Source organism: Arvicanthis niloticus, chromosome 15 (assembly GCF_011762505.2).
Source record: "Arvicanthis niloticus isolate mArvNil1 chromosome 15, mArvNil1.pat.X, whole genome shotgun sequence".
Lineage (NCBI taxonomy): Eukaryota > Metazoa > Chordata > Mammalia > Rodentia > Muridae > Arvicanthis > Arvicanthis niloticus.
Window position 1 is genome coordinate 54,691,564 of NC_047672.1, and position 23,470 is coordinate 54,715,033.

Consider the following 23,470-nt stretch of genomic DNA (forward strand, 5'->3'; position numbering starts at 1 on the left):
ATTCTGGTTTGTATTATCTTAGTTTATATCTTTATATATTTTGGATTTTAACCCTCTATCAAATGTGTGATATGTACAAGTCTTTTCACATTTTTTAGGTTTCTGCTTTGTCCAAATGATGGTGTCCTTTGACAAGCAGAAGCTTCTCTGTTCCATGAGGTCCTGTTTACTACCTGTTGTTTCTATTGCCTATAGTAACAGTACTCTGTTAGGAAGGTCTTTCCCTGTACTAGTGAGTTCAAAGCTATTCTCTATTCTCTTTTTGACCAGATTCAGTGTATATGGTTTTATATTTAAGTTTTTAATCCATTTGAAATTGAGTTTTGTGCAGGGTAATAAATATGTATTTATTTGAATTCTTTTACATACGGACTTCCAGTTTGACAAACTCCATTTGTTGAAGATGCTGTCTTTTATCCAGTGTTCATTTCTGGCTTCTTTATCAAAAATTGGGTGTCCATAGATGTGTGAATTTATGTGTGTGCCTTCAATTCTATTCTGTTGATCAATGTGCTTGGTTTTGTGCCAATACCATGCTGTTTTTATTACTAGCTCTGTGGTACAAGCAGATATCATGGATAGTGACACCTCCAAAAGATTTTTCTATTATTCAGGATTGTTTTAGCTATCCTGTTTTTGGTTTTGGTTTTATGGTGTGTGTGTGTGTGTGTGTGTGTGTGTGTGTGTGTGTGTGTGTGTGTGTGTTTACAAGAAGCTGGAAATTGTCTTTCAAAGATCTGTGAGGAATTGTATTAGAATTTTGATGGGAATTGCATTGAGTCTGTAGACTCAATTACTTTTGATAGGAGAGCAATTTTCATTACACAAATTATACCAATACATGAGCTTGGAAGATCTTTCCATCTTCTGATATTTTCTTCAATGTTGTAATATTTCTTTTTAATCACAGAAGATTTCCTTGCTTGGTTAGAGTTACCCCCAAGGTATTTTATATTATTTGATGTTGTTGTGAAAGGTATTAGTCCCCTAATTTATTTCTTAGTTGTTCTGTCATTTGTATATTAGGAGGGCTGCTAATTCTTGTGGATTAATATGTATCCACCTACTTTGCTAAAAGTGCTTATTATGTTTACTGGAAGAGTTCCTTGGTGAAAATTTTAGGGTCCCTTATGTATACTATATGTATACTATTTGTATACTATCATATCATTCACAAGTAAAGATGCTTTCACTTCTTCATGTCCAACATAAACTGCCTTTGTTGGGAAGGGGTAACTATAATCATAATATATTATATGAAAATCTATTTTCAATAAAAATGAAAGTGTATTAAGATGAAAAGGGACAGAGGAGGACACTTGAGTTGTGTCTCTCTGGCTTCCACATGTAATCACATATACAGAGATATATGCACACACATATAATCAAGAAGATGAAAAGAAAGTCACATAACTATATCAAATTGGTGAAAGTCAACATGGTGCATGTAGTGAAAACTAAGAACAACTCTGAGAGAAAATAAAGATGATGTAACTGCATGGAAAGACAACTCTATCTACAAAATAGATGCTTACCGATCAAAAGACTCGTGATTTTTAAGAAGTCACTTCTGTGAACCTCAAGTTGTTGTTCAGATTCGTTGCAATCCTAATCAGAATCTCAGTAGGTTGTTTTCACCGGTAATTGGCCATCGCATTTTACAGCTCTTACAGAAATGGGATTGGGTTAGAAGAACCAAAATAAACTTGAGAGGGAAAAATGAAAAAGGAGAAGATGTGTGCTTCTTCAATACTTATAACAAAACTCTAGTAACCAGGAACATGTGGAGTCACAACAGACCAAGAAGAAAAAAAATCAATTGGTGAGAATGGAGAGTTCAGAAATAAACCCACACATATATGGACAATTGATTTTTGACAAATGTGCCAAAGAAATCCAGCAGAGGAAGGATAGTGGTTTTGGAAAATGAGCCAGTGTAATTGGACTTCCACATACAAAGGACTGAACGTCAATCAGAGGAATACAGAAATTGGATTAAAGACCCAACCTGAGCTCAGGTGATAAAACTTCTAGAAGAAAACATGGAAGAAAACTTTATCTTTAAGTTATGGAAGATTTCTTAAACCTGCCACAAAAGAGTGTCCTATTGTTCATACACATGGGGCCAGATGAAGATTAAAAGCTTCTTCTCTTCAAAACATATTTTTTTTAAAAAATAAGAGTATCAATTACAAGCGGCCAGAAATATATAATTGTATATTATATATCTGATAAAAGATTTACACACACACACAAACGAAACACTCTCCAGCTCCCTAGTTCTTAAAGGAGAAAGCATACCATCCAATAAAGAAGAAGTTAGGCAAATTTTTGGTTCTCATGTATTCACTGGAGACATGCTGATAGTAAGTACTGCCATGAAATTTGTTCAAAGGTATCATTCACAGGGGGATTGTCAACTATGTTTGTGAAGTTTCACTACTTTTAGAATAAGAAAATATCTTAAATATGTCTCTGCTGCTTACCAGCTTGGAAGTAATACACCAGAAAATCATCTACTATCAGTAGGAAAGCACAAACATTTAGACAAAAAAAAATTCACTTTCTTTAAAGATTAAATACAGATCTACTGTATGTCCCAGCTTTCCCCTGACATCTAAAAGAAGAATCTAAAAGAAGAAAAGAAGATAAATCTACTCAAAGAGTGTACGTGGAATACTACTCAGCCATATGGGCAAATGAAGACTTGATAGGACAATGCAGAATCTTACCTATGATAATGAGTGAAAATATTACAACAGACAAGGGTGCATTTGCTATGGTGCCATTAGACAAAACCCTCACCTTTAATGGGGCAATGTTAGTCAGTGTCTGCTAAGCATGGGAGGAAGCATGGGAGAGAGACCAGACTGCAAAATACTAGAAAGGGTTTGGGGAGGTAGTGGAAAAATATATCTTCTTTGTAGCAGTAATGTCTATGTGAATAGATCAGATCTGAACTTCAGATAAATAGACAGTTTACTATGCCTATCTTTAAAAAAAAAAAAAAAAAAAAAAAACAAAAAAACAAAAAAACAAAAAACTTTCTAAAGAACTCAGAGGGTGACTGGCTGTGGTCCGTCTGAGAAAACCAAGGTTCTGACTCCTACTCAGCGATGGATTTTGGAAGCTTTTCTTTAAAAATTTAAATGTTTCATTTAGCACTGTTTGAGAAGATTTTTTAGGTGCAGAGCCAAACAGTGAGCATGCTTTACCAAAACAGTGACAGATGTAGACTTTCAGAAAGATTGAGAGTTGAGAGCAAAACTTGGAGATTGGAATAAAAGCTGCAGTTACAGTTTTTGTTGTTTATTTTTAAATGATGCATATGAGACACCTTCAGAAGAGATCTGAAGGTAGCCCAATTTCTGTTAACGTTATCCAGTGAAGAAACGTTCTATTTCTGAGGTGAGTTTCCCCAAACATAGAGAATGACTTGAAAAGGATGGAAAAAAGAATGCCATTGTCAGGGCGGGTGAGTATTTTGAGAGTTATGGTGTGTGGGGTGATGGACATCCCTGAATGGAGGATAGCTAGTGGAGACAGGGGTCAGGGATTGATACCTGTCATTTCCACTGCCATCTGGGGATGAGCCTCTTGTAGGTTAGACTTGGGAGTTGAAAGAGAGAAGATAAATTAAGATTGCTTTTTCTTCTCTTCTTGGTCCACACATAGGTTGGTTGTGTTGGCTACTGGTAAGCCTGGTCAGCTCAGACCCCACAGCTGATAGTAACTGGGGACATTCGGGGATCCAGAATTTCTCACATCCCAGTTTGCATGGAGTCACTGCTGAAGAAGTCTGCAGGGTGGAGAGCAGGCTGGTGGAAGGGCCTTTCTACTTACAATGCCTCACCCATCACATGCCAGTGCCAGAGGACTATCAGAAATGCAAAGGAGGAGGGAAAATGATGATGCAGCCTTTACACTCAGAAAAATATTAAAAACCATCCATCCTATAGACAATTAGCCAAGTCCTCGGCAGAATTATCCCAAATCAGGACTGGGGAAAAGAAAATGGACTGGATGTGGTAGTTACAGTCAAGAGGAGAGCTTCTGAGAAGGAAAAAGACTCTGTAGCAGCATTTAAAAAAACTTAGATTCTAAGAGAGGAAGATAAAAGCAGGAGGAAAGAACGTGTTGAGCGCATTTCCAGGGTATTTCTCCGAGCACGGGTACATATTTGTATGGAACGCCACACACATGTTGGTCTTGTTGGGGACAGAGAAAGGTGGTCAAGCCATGATAAAACTTATTTCAGAAAAGTTTTAGCATGGAGAAACTGAGAAGCATCATTTCCCAAGAAGTCAAATGAATGAGAGTTGAAAGCCAAAACCTTTAAGTTCGAGGAACTCATGTTCCTCCATGAAGACAGTGGAATGACTTGAAATCGTTCCCCCAGTGGACAGGGACTTTTCTCAGGATTATCTGGCCAAGGAGTTTTGTTCCCTAACAGAGGTATTGTTCCCTAACTCATACATGAATGAGTATGTCACCACAGTAAAGCTTCCCTCCCTGAACTACACACATAGTTCTAAACCATGCTGTCAAGGGGTGCCCCCCCAAAAAAATTGTTTGACCTTAGTTGGAATGCAGAGGCAGCTTATTAGAAAAATAAAATTGCATTTTTGCTAAGTCTGTGGTGGTCCAATTTGAGTTTAGGTGATTTTTCAACCATGTGCTATAAAGAAAAGGTTGAGGTCTAAGGAATGTTGGGTTATAAATTTAGGTTTTATTGTTTTTACTTTAACTGTAGGGTTAAAAATTACACAGTATGGCTTATATGGATATATACATATATACATGTACACATACACACAGTTTGAAATAACTAAATTAACACATCTACTATCTCATGTACTTCCTCTGTCTGGTGGAGAAGACATTTAAAAACTGCCCTCATAGCGATTAGCAGGCATGCAACACAGCAGTATAAATAGTTGCTGGGCATATAGAGTGCCAGGACTTCTGCCCAAAAGAAACTTCATTGTCTGAACAACGTGTCTCCTTCCTTTGCCCAATTCTGACTTGATATCTCAGTGTTTTACTCGTTATTCTGAGTTCACCTGTTTTTAGATTCCACATGTGCTGTGCAATGCTTACTATCTGTGCTATTTGTGCTTGGCTTTTCCCTCTTCACACAGTGTGTTATTTGTCCATATTGTTGAAAAATATAGGCCTTCCATCTTTGTAACAGATGAACAGTGTTCAGTTGCGTGTCCACATCGTATTTTCTTCCAGTTATCCACTGATCGCTTGCCAATAAATTCCATAATTTGGCTTTGTAGCTAGTGCCAGAATGCAAGGCCAAGAGCAAATATCTCCTCAACACACCGACCTGGCCTCATTTCCTTTGACCAAGTGGAATTGCTGGATCATGCGACAGTTCTGTGTTCAATTTTTGAAAGAACTTCTTTATTGTTTTCCATATTGGTTTTCCTAATTTATGTTTTTGCCTACTGTATTTATACAAGAGTTCACTTTTGCCTATATTCTTGTGGCATCTGTTGTCTTTTTTATAAGAATTATTCTTAAAGGTGTAATCTCTCATTGTGATTTTAATTTCAGTTTTTGATGTTTAGTGGCACCACCCCTCTATTTGTATCTGACCTGAAGCATGCATGTCTCAGCTGGGGAACTTTCCACTCATCTTCTTTGCCCATATTTCTAACTAGGTACTTTGTATTCTTACTGGTTTGAGTACTTTGTGTATTTTAGATGTCCACTTTGTGTCTGACACACAGTGGATGTTTGTCCTGGGCCTCTCAATGTGTTTCCTTTGCTCCATTTCTTTGTTTTTGTTTGTTTTGTCTCCGCCAAAGCTTTTTAGTTTGGTATAATCTTATTTGTCTATTTTTGTTTATGAATATATGGGTGTGTGAATGCTTCCTGCCATAGCCAAGGAATTTTTGTTAAGACAATTGTTTGTATATGTTTCCTTCTGACAGTTTTATGGTTGCAGGTCTTGTGTTTAGCTCTGTAACACATTTTAGTTAATTTTTGCATATGGGCTGAGATGACCACCTTGTGGGTATGCAGGAAGCTTTGCCATCACAAATCTATGAAGAGATATTCTTTTATTCACCCTGTGGTCCTGTGACAACTGCTGAAGACCAGTTGACTAAAATAGACAAGCTCATTTCTGGACTTCATCTTCAGTTCCACTGGTCATTTGTTTTATTTCTGTACCATACCATGCTATTCTGACAACCCAAGCTTTGTAGTGTATTTTGAATTTAGATTGCCTGATGCCTACAGCTTTCTTGTTTTGGCTCAGGACTGCTTGCTCTTTGTGGCCTTTGTGTTTCTATACAGATTCTCAGTTTGCCTTTTCAGTTTCTTAAAAATGACATTGAATTTTTGACTGCCATTTCTTTGAAGGTATACATTTCTTTAGGTGGTAGAGTAGATGGTAGAGTAGGGAGTAGAGTAATTTGTACAATATGCCTTTTGGTTTCCTCACATCAGACACAGAATTTACCATTTTGTGACTGGCACTTTGACGAAGCAAACTTCAGGGACACACTCTGCTGTGTGAGCCCAGGACAGAAGCCAGGACCCACAGCAAAGAGAAGACAGTTTTGAAATTTTGAGTAGCAGCTGGATTCCATCACTCGGGTTTGTCTCCTCATTCAGTGTTCCCTGTTGGATTGAATCTTCATAGGTGATTGATTTTTAAAATATCCTTCTGGGGCTGGAGAGATGGCTCAGTGGTTAAGAGCACTGACTGCTCTTCCAGAGGTCCTGAGTTCAATTCCCAGCAACCACATGGTGGCTCACAACCATCTATAATGGGATCTGAAGCCCTTTTCTGGTGTGTCTGAAGACAGCAACAGTGTACTCGCATACATGAAATAAATAAATCTTTAAAAAAAAATCCTTCTGTTTTCAACGTCGGTGTAGCTGCATGGTTTTGACACTGAGATGGTTCATATCATAAGGTATTTTCTGTGCAAGCCTGAGGACCTGAGTTAGGATCTCCAGAGCCCACATAGAAAAGACAGGCTCACAGCATGTCTTTTGCCTCAGCTCTGAGGTTGTGGGGATATGAAATGATCCCTGGAGGTCGTTGAACTCTAATTTAACCAGTAAACAAATTGGTGAGCTCCAGTTTTAGTGAGAGACCCTATCTCAGGAGAAAAGAAAAATGATGTAGGCCTGTAGAAATGGCTCAACAGTCAAGGCAGCGTATCATCTTCCAGAGCATCTGAGTTTGTTTCCCAACATGCACTGGCAGCTCATAGTCATCTGTAACATCAACTCAGAGGCAAAGAGGGAGTGATCCAAAGTCTCTAGCCTCCATGTACTCCTGCACTCAAATGCACATCTCCATACTCAGATACATGTCAGTCATATGACTAAAACCAATGAAAGCAAAGCTTAGGAAAACAAGATAAAACATGTTAGAGGAAGATACCTAGTTTTGACCTTTGACCTCCATATGCATAAACACATTTTGCAGGAGAACTCACATGCGCATGTGCTCACACAAGCAGTACACACAACACAAACCACATACACACACATGCACGCATGCATGCACACACAAATACGAATTGGAATAAATTAATAAAATGTCTATTTAGAATATGATTTCAGAACATTGATTTTAATTCAGAGTGAGATTTTGTTTGCCTTGAAGAAGGAAGCAGGTATTTTGAAACTGGTGAAGGCTTCTATTTTCTTTGTTATTGCCAGAAGGGACACCACTAGGAAGAGAGCGTGATTAAATCTAATTAATAGGAAGGAATCACTAGCAAGAAAAATTGTCTCCATAAAAAGTTTTACAAAATCTCATGTAACCACAAGAAAGAAAGTTCTGAGAGCTTAGGGCACTATTCTCTGGCATTGGCGCTGACCTTTTGACACACATCTAGTATTAAATGTTCCCCACACAGCTCATGTGTGGAAAAATTGGTCCCCAGCTGTTGAGCCTGGCTGTAGGCGGTAGAGACTGGAGGAGGCACAGCTACCTACAGGAAGTAGGTTATGGACAGCCCGCCCTGGACGGTTATCTTGGGAACTGAGCCCTCATGCTCTCTCTTTCTACTTCCCAGACCCACAATGGGAATAGTTTTGCTCCTCCAGGCCCAAACCACAGTGATATTTTTGCCTTGTCCAATACCGAGCAATAACAGAGTCAAACAGCCATGGGTTGAAACCTTAAGAACTGGGGGGGGGGGGGGGGGGGGGGGGGGGGGACAAAAATCCACCCAACCAACCAACCACCCCACCAACCAACCAACCAACTAAACAAACAAACAAAAGCCCTTTTTTTAAAAAGTTAAATGTCTCAGACAGTCTTGTCACAGGGACCCCAGGCTAGTAGAAACACCTTGTCAACAGAGGAGCCTGTTGCTAAGCAAGACGTAGAATTTTACACAACTCAACCCAGAAGCCAGATTGGCTGCCAGTCCATGCTAGCTTGGGACTGAGATAGCTTCCACTCTAAAATCAGTTACAGAACAATGGCCCAGTTTCGGGATGTCCTTCCTCCTTCTGATTTTGATGAGCTCCAAGTAACAGCAAAGCAGAGTGACATCCCTGGCATGGTTTTCTTCTCTGGTTTGCTTTCATCTACAATACGACCATTAAGTCTCGGTAATGTCACTAGAAATTGATTCTGCTTTCCTTCTGACGCACCATGTTGAATTTCTGTCCCAGGTTTTGACGCCTTCCTTCCTCCAGGGATGGTTCTCATAGCACCAGGCATCCTGCTAGGCTTTAGGGTGAAGGTAGAATTCAGGAGCCAGTAAGCCCTATTTTTTTTTTTTTCATCTGTGTCTTTTATTGGAAAGCAAAACTTTCCCATGAGCCTAGTTTATCACCTTTTTGGTCAAATCTCAGACACACACACACACACACACACACACACACACACACACACACACAGATTCACACCACATTATAACCAAGAAACACTGAATATATTGCAAAAGGAAATGAGGAGAGAGAATGAACCAGGGAATTCCAATTTGCTGCACTTGAGATAGCAAACAGCTAGGAACTAGGCCATATCTTTTAAATTATTTCAACATGAAGTTTACCCTGAATTGACCGCTTTCACCTTTGCATGGATTGATTACTTATTTACCTTTGCAATTACGAGTATGGGTCATCTTGAGCAACTGGTCACCACAATCAGGACTTTGCTTTTTGATGTTACTTTAGTCACAGCCAAGTAAGAGTCCTAAGTGGGTCTTCCTTCTTATCAATATTATTAGTGGAGGAAATGCCATCTGTATTGTAAATATAAATATTCCCTAAGGACAGAGGATCTTTTAAATATCTGAGTGGATTCTAATATATTTTATTTATTTACTTGTATGTTTCTGTATCTGTCAAGCAATAATCTAGTGGTTCTCCCTTCAACTCTTAAAAAGGGAAGGCCAGACCACATCACCATCATCATGTAAGTAACACTCATCTTCATTGACTGGGTCAAGTCCCAGCAGCCATGTGTACAGAAATAGGAGAAACCACAGTTGGTTCACAGACCAAATGTGAGAAGCTAGAGAAGGCAAGATACCAGTGGGAGACTGTTGGTCTGGGAGATGGTCATAACTGTGACCCTTTTCACATCTAGTAACTAGAGCCTTGTCATTTCTATTCATGGATTCTCATTTGTTCCTTGTCCTCTTTACCACTTACTACGGCATCTCTGGACGAGTGATCACATAACTGCATGTGTGCCTAAGGAAGACTTGAGGCCCCTTTTCCAGGAACACAGAGTAAGAGGACACGTTTGTGTATGTTTTTCCTTCCACATGAGGTGTTCCCTCCTGACCAACCATAAGCTGCTTCTCTCAGAGTGGCCAACACTGTGGCTTCTCTTATTTTTTTTTATTATTTTACAGTGTACTCCAGGCTACACAGTCTTTAAACTATTAAGCAATTCACTTGTCCCTGCCTCCAATCTTTCCCTACAAATCATGAGACTAGAGATGCACTCCACCATGACAGGTTTTTTTGTGTGTGAGTTCCAGGAATCAAAGTTGGGGCTTCAAGCTTGCTAGCCCTCTGAGACATTCTCTGAGCTCCACCCCTCATTTTGTTGGTGGTTTTTGTTTTGTTTTGTTTTGCTTTGCTTTGCTTTGCTTGGTTTTTATTGACTTAAGAAACATTTTCAAAGTTGCACATCATACAGGGCTCTAAAATAAGACAGAGCCTTTTGGGGTGCAGTTTCAGAGGTCAAGCCCAAGTCTATCATCCTCTGGCACCATCAGCCTTGGCTCAACGAGCATTTCTCCCAAGCCATCCTGCCTTCCTTGAGCTTCCTGGTCAATCAACTCCCCTCCCTCCCTGCATCCTGGCTAACAATTGCAACATCTCCTTACATGAAGATCTCTTTCTACTGTCCTTACCTCAAAACCGGGATGGGGGGTTTGGGGGAAGAAAACAAAAAATCTTGGGGGTGGAAAGCTTTCTTTTTTCTGAGTCTATTCATATCTATTTGGCTGACAAATGGCTTACACCACTTTATTAATAACTGGCAGGGAACAGTAGGGTGCCACTACTGTTCAAAGATAGCCTATAAGCATCTGCCTGAAACCAAAGTTGACTTTACCCTTAAAATCAATTAAACAACCATAATAGTTAATGGAGGAAAACTTCCTGAGCAAAATGAGTTTAGTGACTGCAGCTTCGATTTCCAGCAGGCTGGAACTCCAGGAACTCATTCTGTTGTTAACTACCTAAAAGCCACTGCTCCTCGACCCCATCTTCCAGTCTTAAGACCATTATTTCAGTGTCTAAAGAATTTGCGATCTGAATTATTTACAGAATAATTGCTAGGTGGTCATACTTTGAAAAGGGCCCACAGAATTAAATTTCACACAAAAACTAGGCTTTGAGATTCCTCACAGACTCTGGTAAGTGGAGACAACTGAACCACTAGCCCAGATATGGCAGCACAGACTCACCCACACCAGAGTTCTGTGTTCCTAGAATATGTAAGTAGATTTTCCCTGAAAGAGTTACAGAGAACAAGGACCCAGTCTCAGGACATGGTTTCTTTCCAATTCGGTCAGGTTGACAGTGAAGTCAAGCCTCATTTAGAGATAGAAACTCCTTATCTGCCTGATTGATTTGTTTTGTTTATTTGAACAAAGGACTGTTTCATATAGGAGACGGAGCGCCCAGCATCTAGCCAGCTGACTGCCGAGCCTTAAGAAACAAAAGCTCCAGCTGCCAATGAAAACACTAAGGCCTAGAACAAAAATCCAAGATTTTCCAAGGCCATTCTATTCTAACACAAACAGAAAATATTTTTGTAAATAAAGATTCAGAATTAGGATTTAGGGTTTCCATGTTCTTATGTGTAAAATATGAAGACTTTTCAGATGCTTGGGTTTATCCCCAAACTCAGTTCAACATATCATTTATGTATTTTCTTCATTTTTAGGCTCCTCGAAAACAAACATGCCAGCTATCCTATGTGCATGTTCACAATGGTAGACAGCTAAAGAGAGATCCTAACCTCAAACAGGCATTCACTCAGACTCATAAAAGCCTGGGGCAGGGGTCACACCCACCCACACACAAATAAAATATTTTAAAAATACATACTGAGCCCCAAGCTCATTGTCTTCTTGCTTCGATTTCACTACCTGGCCACTCAGTCTCCTTGGGGTATCATTAAGTTTTCAGAAATTAATCCATCTGCACTCTTGCACAAAACATTCTGTTTTTACTAACTCATTCTTTTCTTTCTTAACGAAATAGTTCTTTCTCTTTTCTTATTTTAAATTGTTTTCACTTTTAATTACTTAATTTACTTTGCATCCTGACTGTAGTTCCCCTCCTTCCTCTCTGCCCCGCCCCCACTCCACCCTGCCCCTACCCACCACAGACACTCCTCCCTTTTTCAAGCCCTTTAGCTCTTTTTCTTAACCAGGTAAGAGCAACATTAGATGACCTCTGTGGTCCCCTTTATTTCTGGAGAACAGGGAGGTCCACAAAATGCCAAAGAAAACAAATACCCAGAGCAACAAGAGAATGTTGTGAACGCCGAAGGAAAACATCTCCCTTCCTGAGGTGAAATGAAAACTTGTAGACAGAGAGACCATATTATGCTTGCTTGTAAACCAAAACTACAAATGGAATATTTTTCCCTTCAGAAAAAAAAAAAAAGTGTATATTGTCAAAGTATTTATTCTCCTTGGGTGTCTAGGAATAATGTCCACCACTGTGGAGCCTTGAGTGTTTGTCAAACTTTTTCCAGCCTTTTGCAGTTTATTGAATTCTGTGCCCTCCACGGGGCTCAAACCTGTTGGGTTTTTATTTACCTCCAATCCTGACTTTAACAAACTCTATAGAACCTCTTCTTCCCAAGATTCTAGGGCACCCTCGCAGGTCCCAGCTACCTGGCTTTGGGGATTGTAAAAGTATAATTCCAGAGCCATCAGCTTTACTTTGTGGACTGGTATAAATGTCTACCACCCACATTCGGTCCAGTGGCAGGATTGGGAAGGTTCTCTGGCCCACCTCATCCCCAAATCCCTTCATCTTTCTAAGAGGAGGTCACAGACAGAAGATACACTAAAGGGAGTGAGGTGTTTTGCTTACCAGTTGCTGGTAGGATCTCTAACCTTGGCCAGATGGGCTTCCAAGTGTCACATCTCCTCGGTGACACCTGATGATTCTCTGCCTCTTCACCGTGTGTCCGCCAAGCATAGGAGGTCAATTCCCATAGTCCTTTAGCAATCTCCCTTGGGTCCCATTCCAATATATTCCAGCCTGCAGATTGCTGCTCCTGGGGTTCTTCTCTTGGTGACTCTCAGTGAGATTGCCCTTCCATTGTTATAGTTCAAGTTTAGTGCCCTCCATGACATTCGCTTACCCTATAGATGACTCCTGAACCATTTTTCTGCCAGTCAGGGGGAATGAGCTGCCTCCTCCGGTTGTTCATTTTCTACACCTCCGAGTTTTCTTCTTAAATCTCTTTCCCACTGCTCATGTAGACGGAAAAGAACAGCTTGGCAAATCCATTGCATAGGTAGCCATGCAACTAAAAAATTAGATTCCAGGCTCAACTCCTTACACACAAATCTAATCTCTACCGATCTTCCTCTTAGAACTTGTCACTGACTTGTTGGAGTTGAAGAAAAAGACACACCACTCATTTGGCAGCTGGGACTTGCAGTTCGATGGCTCCTGGAAGATAATGGGTCAGCGAGAGGTCACTGGAGTAGCGGGATGAACTTGCCTCTTAATAAAGCCCAGTGGTTGTTCTGACCTCTACAGTGTTTATGTTTCACTAAATTTGGAACCAAGCTGGCCAGTCTTAAGCAATAGGAAAAACCTCCATACACAATAAACTATTCAGCCTTTAAGAAGGAAACTGGGGGCTGGCAAGATAGATGGCTCAGCAGGTAAAGGTTGACACAACTTGACAACCTGAGTTCAATCCCTGGGACTTAACGTGGTAGATGGAGGGAACCAACTCCCACAAGTTGTCCTCAGACTTACATACACATATTGTGTCATATAGGCACCCACACATGCATATGTACATATATACAATTTAATGTAATAAAAATTTAAAAGAAATTATATCTGTGATAACATGGGTAGGACACTTACTAGTGGACTAAAACAGACACAGAAAGACATCTTCTTTATCTTTCACACTTATACATGACCTTCAAACAATGGCACTCGCAGAGGTGACTCAAATGTTTTGTGGATATTTTCTCAGTTACTCAACCAGTGTACCTCTATATTATCATATGACTTTACAGATGGCATGAACTAAGGCATAGAGAGAGTCAACAAAGCCACAGCCACACCTGAACTGCAGGAATTTGTATAGACAAGGAGGGCAGGGGAATTCCATACCCTCACACCATGTTCAGTATGCGATAGAGATCATGAATATTTATCAGATAACCCAACCAAAGTCATACTTAGGAATGCTGAGCTGGAATTTGGACTCATTGCCTTTGAGTGGTCAGTCAAATCCTCACACTAATGCTGACGATTGCACTCTCCACCCACTTCTACCTGTCAGTGCATCGCCAGAACCTCTCCCTATCTTCCCACGCTGAAATCTAGCCCTGTGTTGACTCCATTTCCATACAAGTGAAAGCAATTAACAAGTCCCAAACCCAGAGTGAGTGAATCCTTCCTGGGCTTGGCTTTTTATATTTTGCATAGTGCATTTTTCTTCCTGCTGCAGAATCTTTTACATACACCAGGATCATTCTCTCCTAAACTTTTTCTTTTTCAGTTATTTGATAAGTGATATGTATATATATAATACATTATATATACACATATATATGTATATTTTCATCTCATAATTGTCATAGGTTTTTATACGATTCCTCTACCATAAAAAATATAATTTTCACACTTAGGCATTAAACACATAGAATATGCCTGATACTATGGGTGGGTGGGTGGGTGGATGGGTGGATGGGCAGATGGATAAACAGATGAAAGGATGGATTGTTAGGTAGATGAATAGAAGGGTAGATGTGAATGAGATGAATTTCTAGCATTCGACAGTTGACATCATGCAGATGCTTGGCTAATGGAAATTTCAAAACTAATAAAAGGGACTGAGTCTTAGAAAATCAGTTTAACAACTTGGAAACAAGAAGCTATGCCCTATATAGACATAAGAAGTGTTTGAAAAAGCTCGCTTTGCAAATATTTCTTTTAACAGTAAGTGGAAATAATGCTGTCTTTTACCTGCACTGTTAGAAAGGGATCCCTGTGGTTAAATTTGGGTTCGTAGCTGTGTCAATGTGATACACTGTGCAGGCTCTGGAATCAAAAACCAACTTTTCTCCAACTTTAGTGGTACTAGCTGCATTCCAAGTGTCTGTGACCTTCTTTGCCAAAGAGGTAATGGGAGCTCGGCTACTTAGTTTCTCTATTTTCAATCTGTGGCAAGGGTGGGAGGGAGGGAGAGGTGATTGACAGCTGGTCTCTCCTAGCTCCACCCTAAAGCTTCAGGATCTGAGTTCCCAAAACACAAACTAAATGAAAGAAACAAGAACCTGTTGACATATGGCTGGATAGCAAGATTGCACTTGTCCGGAGGGATACTGGCCTCTAGTAATAATTTTAAAATGAGCTAAGGATTGAGAAGGACAGAAAAGCAGCATACATAGTGTGGGAGCCAGAGGAAAGAAGAGAGGCATGGCAGCCCGGCACCACACAATGTCCCTGTCTGAGCAGAAAGCAGCCTGGCTGTTTGTTCTTGGCACTGATCTAACTCTCTCATAAGTTTCTGGCTACCTCCCAGACAGAACGACATGTTCTCTGCTGGGTGCAGGGACTTAAAAACATGTTTGCTTGTGCAGCCACCAAGTGAAGTTACTCCATGTAACAAATGATTATTCCCTGGAGCGTCAGGAGGTAGCTAGCATCAGACTTGATCACCAAGTTCCACCTGTCACCATGTCCAAGGCGCATTTTTGGTATGGTTGTGACACTCATGCAATTAGGACCAAAATAAATTTTAAGAGAGTCTAACCGTTCCAGTAAATCGTGGCTCAAAAATACTCACTTGTGAAGAGTAAGTATAGATATGGTCTCAGCTAACCTCTTTGCCTGCCCTCACTGAGGTAGCTTTTAGGTCTTGCACCTGTTTCTGCTACCCAATCTCCCTCCCCCACTTCATCCCCAGTGAGCTCCTCCTCCGTCTGGGCACATTACTCACCCTGTGGGAGCTAAAATAACACAGATTAACACCAGCCTGCCAATGCCAGCATGTAGGCAACACTAGGTTCTCACTCTCCCTTATCTGGAAGGTGAAATCCTAGTAGAGGAGGCATTAATCAGCCAGCCAGAGGGGTCCCTGCTGGGCCTCATGGGGCTTGCTCCCAGTGAATAGAAAAGTGGTAAATAACCTAGCTTCACTTTCTGGATTCTGACTATAAACAGTAGCCAAAGCATTGTAGAGTATCTTAGTCAGAGACTACCAGAGACCAGATTTCGTTCCCACACACCAGTTCTCATAAACCAGATGGGCCAGAACTTTCTTTGTCAAAACTAATTGCATTTCTCTACCTCTCAATATATGCCGCATGCACATTATCCAATGACTCCTTGTGATTTTTCTTTCAGAGTCTTGCCCTGTGCTGACTGACTACAGTCTTGCTGTAATCCCTCTCCTGTCATGTCATTTTCTTCTAAGTGTCATAGTTCTACTGGAATTCTCCATTCTGATCCATAAACCTCTCAAGTTTAAGAGGACCACAATTAGTTATGGCATGAGAGATGTATATGTTTATATAAGTGTGTATGTATATGTGTATATGAGAGTGTATGTTTAACAACACAGAACACGAACAGACATTATTTGTAATTAAGCTTGTATCCAGTCCACACTGTGTGTAATTAGCTGTGTGACACTGGGCAATGGCATGATTTCTCTGTGCTACAGTTTAATCATCGAGATGATGAAAACTAGTATTTTCATACAGTTGGAGTGAGAATGAATCAAACTGTAAATTCAGTCAGCACCATTAAGTCTGCTGTATTTACAGAGAGAAAAGAATGAAGTCACAGAATTAATGATTATCCCTATATTTGATTCATCAAGCTACTAATAACTAAGAACACAAAACATAAAACAAAGGATGTGAGGATTCCAGACATGATCGGCACATTGACAGCATGACTCGATGATCTTAATAAAGTTATAGAACTCTCCAGTTCTTGTTTCCTCAAGGGTGAAGTAAGGGTGTGCAGAATCTACTAACTGTTTCAGGGTGACTCTGCCAACAGAGCTCAGCTGAGGCCTTTGTGAGAGTATCCTCATCATTTTCAAATAATCGGCGATGACAAACAATCCACCATTCCTTCAGTCACAATACTTGTATCAAGTGTCCGCTGTCCCTAGCAATGGCAGCAACAAATAACACACTCCCTGAGAATAACTTAGCAGCTGTGTGAGAATGAACTTTTCTCTCCTACTTCTTATTCCAATGAGGCCCCAGCCTGCTTGAGAGTGCCAAGCTCAAGCAACAAGGGCCCTCTCCCTCTCTAGTGCTTTACACAGCAGTCATCTCTGGACAGGATTTTGCAGACATGCGCAGAAGTTTGTTTTGCCAATTGTCTAGGTGTCTCTCCATCCGGGAAGGCTAACAGCACAGTAAACCATCATAGCAAGTAAAATCTATTTGACATCATTAGCTTTGAGTGAAACCTAAGTTAAAACTACAGAGACAACCACTGTGAGCTCAGCATGATTAAAGATGGGGAGACTAACGTCCCTAGCTATGGGCAAGAATATGCACCAATGTGAGCTCAGATACTGTTGGTGGAAGGAAATGGATGGCACTTTGGAAAATGTTTGACATTTTTGTTAGAAAAGCTGAAAGTAAGTCTCAAGTGCTGAAAAAGACACTGCATTTTGAACATAGAAGTCTCAGGAATTAGCCTGAAACTGACCCAAACACATCCTACCTGAGGACTAACCTTCATAGTGGCAGAAGGTACCATGCAAGCTGTCAAGAGAGGAAACCAACTTATAGCCTTACCCAGATTAAACACGTATAAACCACACACACACACACACAGACAAAGCAAGACAGCCCTAAAGGTGCAATAGTGGTACTTACTTATATCTTGAAGGCAACTATCAGCTGTCCAATGGAACATAAGGCCTTCTCAACAGAAGGGAAATAAATCCTAATATTATAAATGCAGTCAACTAGCCATGGCTAGTGAGGTCATGGATCTTGGATAAGAAGCTTTTACTGCTGTTTTCCTAAACCAGCATAATTCTAACTGCATTCTAAGTACTCAATCTTATATCCTACATGAAAATGAAGGTCTAGTGCCTTACCAAAGAAGCTCTTCTTTTGCAGCAGACAAAGGCCATTACAGAAAGCCATAACTAGTAAAATGCTAGAACGAGTTGGTATTGGGGAAGCCTAATCCACCCTCTGCATCCACAACACAACCCCTACACCCAAGATTTAGGAAACTTGAAAGGATAGGAACAGACAGAGGCCTGGGGAATCTTTGGGGAGATGCGTCTTCTAGAAATGACAGGGAAACAAAAACACCCATGAGATTTCAGAAATACAGCCACCTAAACGGGACTTCAGCAATGATAGCACCAATTGACGTACCATCCTGGATAAGAACAATCTCATGAAGCCTCAAGTATAGATGAAGAGCTAAAGCAATCAATGACTCCGGAGAGAGGGTGGATTTGTCTTCCTCAAGAATGAATTCTGAGATCAGTTCTCTGATACCATGAGGTCATCTATGAAATTCAGGCACATATAAACAACAGTAAGTCAGCTCACTAAACTCTCTTTAGTCAGGAAAAATTAAAACATGTCCACAAAAATACTTAAGTAAGAATATTTAGAGCAGATTTTCCCACTGTATTAAGTCAAAGTTTTCTAGAGAAATATCCCATAGGCTGTAGATACAGCTGTGTTCCTTAATGAAGGCACAGGTTCTAGTGACTATAATAGTTGCATGAGCATCATGACATTTAGTTTCATAAGCCTACATGGCACAGCCTTGTATTAGTCATTGTTCTGCTGCTATAATAAAATACCAAGATGAAAGCAACTTAAGGAAGAAAGGGTATATGTTAGGGGGATGCTGTCCATCATGGTAGAAAGGCTTGGCATGGCAGTAGGCATAGGAAGATGGCTGATCTGATCACATCTCTATTTACCTATAGGAAGCAAAGAGATAGGAAGGGAGAAAAGGAAGAAGGGAGGAAGAAAGGAAGGAAGGAAGGAAAGAAGAAAGAAGGAAGGGAGGGAGGGACAAAAAGGGAGGGAAGGAGAGGACGAACAAGTGAGAGAGAACAGGAAGTGAGGTAAGGCTATAAACCCTAAAAACCTACCTTCAATAATACACTTCCTCAGCAAGACTTCCACTCCTAAAGGTCTCAAACCTCCCCAAACATGACTACTAGGCAAAAGACCAAGTATTCAAACACATGAGCCTCTTGGGGGACATTTCTCCTTCAAACCACTGCAAGCCCTAGCTTCTTAAACAGTGGGTCACACCCCATATGGGAACATGTTGCTGAATGTGGAGGTGATGACAGCTTTACAACAGCAAATGTTTTCTGAACAAGAAATAATGACAATGTATTTAATTCAAAAATAAAGCAGACAATGAATGTGGAGTGTTTTAAGTTAGCTCTAGTTTCTGTTATATTACATGACATCACGGCACCCTGGGTTCTGGACGTATGACATGAATACCTTGCACTGTATGTGTCAACCCTTCATATATCACCCTCATAAGATGACAACTCTGTGTTAAGAATTCCTGAGTTTTGGGCTGGAGAGATGGCTCAGCCGTTAAAGGCTAGGCTCACAACCAAAAATATAAGAATTCCTGTGCTTTTTACCATCTAAAGCTTTCTTCTCTTATAGGTACATACAAATTTAAATACAAAACAAAAACAAACAGACAAACCTTTCCTGAGCATGTATGTAATTTGAGTTGTATGTCTGAGAATATTTGAACTTCAAAAATTATAATTTGGGTTGCTGAGTTTCATTTGAAAAAGAATTAAATGATTTTTTTTTTTTTACTTAGCTTTAGGACAAAATTTCTAACAAATTCTTACATGATCCAAAGAGACTCAAAAACCTGTACAGATAGCCCTCGATCCCCTTCTGAGTTCTTCCAAGTTTGTAACACTGACCATGTGCCTCCGAGAACATTGAGCCTAGAACCCAGAAATGATGACTCTATTTCATGTTGCCTAACAGGTCCAAGCAATTAGGAGAAGAGGCCTAGACACAGCATTGAAGAGGCTTCTGCAGGCAGGTCTGCACTCAGTAGACAAGAATGGTCAACACTGCCAAACAGTGGTATGCACAATGTGTGTTATGCTCTGGCCATCCCAGAACTGCTTGGGTTTAAGTTTAAGCACCACATAATACTCAAGTATTAAGGCAGTCTATGAGGAAGCACATGATGAGTGGATTAGACCTCTGTTTCAAGGCTGAAAACTGGTTCAAATGTCAGCATGTTGAAAGATGGCCTCTTCTGAGCCAACAGAACTATGCTGCCTTTGTCTCCCTTCTGTTACAGGGCAGGTTTCCTTCTGCCAACTGCAGCATGTGGAGTAAGTTCAGAGATACATGCATGCATTCCGCTCACACATGACTGCTACATATGTGCGTCTAGCCTTTTATGACTTGTTTGTGGGCCACAAATCACTTGGCCACACAAAATTAGCAGGAAAAATCAAGTATAAAATAATAACTATAATTTGTCAAAAGTTGGACTGGTGGTGTAAATCAGTGTGGTAGACTGTTTTGTTTGTTTGCTTGTTTGTTTTTTGGCATGCTTGGGGCCCTAGAGCAGATAGGGGGAGGAAGAAGAAAAGGATGAGGAGAAAGAGAAAGACGAGACTGAGGAGGAAGAGAAGGAAGAGGAGGAGGTGAAGAAAGAAAAGGGGGAAGAGAAGAGGGAGAGGAAGAAGAAAAAGGAACTGCTCTGTTTTTCTCTTCAGTGTCTCATAAACTACAGTGAAACAAATACTCTTACTGTCCCTAGTGGCCAAAGGTATAAACTTTGTCTGAGCTAGGCAGTGGTCAGCTGTTTTGATGTTGCCTGGGAAGTAATGGGTTTGTGCTTTCCCAAAGAAAGCACCTTTACAACTTTTACAGCCTGGCAGTGAACTTGCCTGACTCTGAACATCACAATGTGAGCTAGTGCAACCCAAATCAGATATGTGGTTCTCTTCTCTGACATCATAGAGATCAGGCAGAAACCTGAAAGTGTCACTTAGGTAGCCTCTCTCATTAACTCTCTGGTAGTTTTTGTTTCTAGCTTGGCCTTAACACCTCATTCACAATCTGTTGCTAGAAAGAGAACTTTCCCCATAGTTTGGGCTTTCAAACTGGACTCAAAGAAGCAAAAAATTAAAGGTGTGGGGGCAATTTTGCTACTTTTTCCGAGGCTTAAGAATAAACTAAATGCATGCTATAATTTACAGAATACACTAGTCAATTGTTAAAAAGGTCCCAACACGCCTTCTAGATGCCCGCATTGAAATTCTACCCCAGAAGCAAAATATCACAGCCTGGAAAGCAGACAAAAAACTGACAGGGAAAAGGAAAAGAAGGGAAGGAGAGAAGGAGGTAAGGGAAGGAGGTAAAGGAAGGAAGAAAGGAAAGAAGGGAAAGGGAAGGGAGAGAGGGAGGAAGGGATGGAGGGAAAGAGGGAGGGAGGGAAAGGGAAGGGAGGAAAGAAGGAGGAAGGGGAAAGAAAGAGAAGAGAGGGGAAGGAAGAATGAAAGGGAAGGAAGGGAAGAGAGGAAGGAAGGGGAAAGGGATGTGAGAGAAGGGAGGGAGAGACGGAGGGGAAAAAAAGACAGAAAACTAAATGAACAGAACTATGAATGGAATTGTCTATTTCTGGGCTGTATAAAGAAAAAACTAACCACAACTGAGGCTTTATTTCAGTAGTGACTGTTGCCTACTTCTGTACAGCTCAGCAGTATGAAAGGAGAGAGTTCTCCCACCGTGACCCCTTCAGACCATACCACCCAAAGCCCAGAGCCAGTCACAGGTCGCTCTGAGTGTGGCACATTGGAGTATGACTCAGTAGTGTGGGAAGCTGTATCCATGAAAAGGCAGTAAACTGGACTGAAGTTGTGTCTCAAACTTACAAGCCCTAGAATGTCATCCAGCACCAGAGTATAGGTGTCTCAAGACAGTGGGACACCTTCTAACCATTGACTGGAGAGAACTCAAGGACATCCATGAGTTTTAAACACATGCTGTGTGTCATTTCTTTTCATTCCCCAAAGGGTCTTGTGTGAAAGGTATTTAATCATGACTATTAAAATTTTTAAAAAGTAAGGGCTGAGTTTGTAGCTGCTTCGGACAGTGGTGTCCTAGCCTTGAAAGGACTTGTGTTTAAGTCTCACCACTCAAAAAAAGAAAGAGAGAGAGAGAGAGAGAGAGAGAGAGAGAGAGAGAGAGAGAGAGAAAAGAATCGGCACTCCAGGTAGAAAGTTGACTGAATTCATGTAGATAGCTGGTGTGTGTCCTATTCTATCTTGAGGATTTAACACAGCCCTATTCCAACATGATGATCTTGCAGGGGTGAGGACAAGCACCCTCCCCTGAGTATCCAGCTGCTCCTCTCCACCTGTTCTATGTACTTGGCCTAGGGAGGGGCTAGAGTGTATAGACCAGGAGAAGACCAGGGGAGGCGATTGCTATCTGTTACAGGGATGGCCCCATCCTGGCTAGGCAAAGGCTTTTCAGATGCAGCTTGCTGCAGACTGGAAGCACCCATATCCCTGTGAGTAATCTTTCACCTATGCTTTGTAAGAAAGCTCAGTAAACTCATGAGCTCCCCAGGGTGAACTTTGGTGGAATCCTGCCTTAGTTTGTCACTGGAACCTTGGGAGAAGGGGTAGTTATTGTTCACGTCTCCCTCTGGGAAGGGATCTTACTGATGGCACCATTGACGCGCTTGTCCCTATGTCTCACTACAGGGCTAGCTTAGGGGTGAACATTTCATTTTTCTATGAACTCACCTTAGAATGAACAGCGGTTATTTAAGACCCAACTTGCTGACATCTAACTTTTCCCTGCTGGATTGTCCTCAGAGCCTCTCACGGTCTATTCTGACATCAGTCCTAGAATGTCCCTGACCCTGAAGGACTGTGATAACCCTCTGCCTCTATAAACGGTTGATTGATGCATCCTGCCATGCTGGGAATGGCAGAGATCCCAAAGTTCCAAAGATGGCTTCCAGTCTGTCAGTTCTCTTTCCTTAATAAGCTTTTTACAAGTCTTCATGTTTCAGTATCTTAAGATGCAAGAATATTTAAAAATGTAATCCCTATTTCATTAAAGAATAAATCAGTCAATAAGACTGGAGTGTTTTATAGGGAAAAGAAAGCATTGATTGGTGTCATGAATGCATACTCTTTCAGCACGCTATATTTATTTATCATTTGTTTGTTAGTTTGAAGAATTGAGGGAAGTGGAGAAAATGGTAACAATACAACTCTCCAGAACCATTCCTTGGGGTCCAAGGCATTTTTGTCATGTGATAATGGCAATTTCTCTCTTCTTTCCACCCTTTTATGTTGCATAAATCTCCGACCCAAATAAGTCTGGTCAAGGAAAACACAACTCAATATCTATGGTTATAAACTGCAAGCCTAGATTGGGCAGATTTACCATTGCACTACTCTATTCCCCAGCTGTGAGATCCCTTACAACTTGTGGTTTTTCCAGGCCACTTTCTTCTCTTCCGTTGTACTTCCACCTCCAGCTCCTCCATCGGCTCTCTCTCCCATCCACTTCCTCTTCCGGCTCCTCCTCTTCCAACTCCTCCCTTTCCGACTCCTCCCCTAAGCCTTTTTCTCCACCTCTCCTTCTACTGCCCAATCACTGGCTCTAGCCTTTATTTTACAAATTCAATTGGACAGAAGGGTCACAAGATTCACTCCTCCTCTGCAGCCCCTCCCAGGAGTGGAACTACCATCAAAACACGT

General features: G+C 40.9%; 1 long non-coding RNA gene across 2 annotated transcripts in view; it reads right to left on the minus strand.

Moving 5' to 3' along the window:
* LOC143434573 (uncharacterized) overlaps positions 1–13,151 on the minus strand; it is a 30,562-nt gene extending 17,411 nt beyond the window's left edge. Inside the window, exon 1 of one of the 2 annotated variants that reach the window (XR_013104185.1) lies at positions 12,565–13,148. This is a non-coding gene — a long non-coding RNA (uncharacterized LOC143434573). Of the gene's footprint in view, positions 1–12,564 lie in introns of both variants that reach the window. The other variant, XR_013104186.1, reaches the window with a different exon arrangement.
* Between the last annotated feature and the right edge of the window lie 10,319 nt (positions 13,152–23,470).